This window comes from Arachis ipaensis, chromosome B04 (genome assembly GCF_000816755.2).
Source record: "Arachis ipaensis cultivar K30076 chromosome B04, Araip1.1, whole genome shotgun sequence".
In the NCBI taxonomy this organism is placed as follows: Eukaryota; Viridiplantae; Streptophyta; class Magnoliopsida; order Fabales; family Fabaceae; genus Arachis; species Arachis ipaensis.
Window position 1 is genome coordinate 56,744,715 of NC_029788.2, and position 653 is coordinate 56,745,367.

Genomic DNA, 653 nt, shown 5'->3' on the forward strand with positions numbered 1-653 from the left:
ACAATATTATAATTATATTACAATTAGCATTTAATAAATAATACATAATTATACTTGTTCTGAAGATTTTTTGAAACTGAATCGTATTTGGACTTGAACGTGAGGTCCAAACTCTCAGTAGGATAGTTTCCGACTTAACCTACATCAAGCAGTTGTCGTCCAAATTGTTTGTGAGAAGATGGAGAGTAGTACTTGCAAAACACTCCAATACCTAAGTCAGCAAGGGTCATTTTTGCATCTTAGGTTATTTTTGGAGAAAAACCCAAATCAGCCCCTGACAATTACCTCGAAAGACAACGAGGCCCCTGACAAAAAAAAAACCCCAACCCGGCCCCTGACAAAAAAAATAAACCCAACCCGACCCCTGACAATTACTTCGAAAGGACAACAAGGCCCCTATGCAAAAAAAAATCAATGTTATTTTTTTTGGCACAGGGGCTAATCTGTCCCAAAAAAATTTATCAGGGGCCGGATTGGGTGTTTTTTTTTCTTGGGGGCCTCGTTGTCCTTTCGAGATAATTGTCAGGGGCCGGATGGGGTATTCACTCTTATTTTTGCGATGAATTCTATTTTGTTCAGATGCCTCCCGACTTATAAGTCGTAGACTAGCATATCGTATTTTCCAAACTTACATGATCGTCGTTTATAGCCTC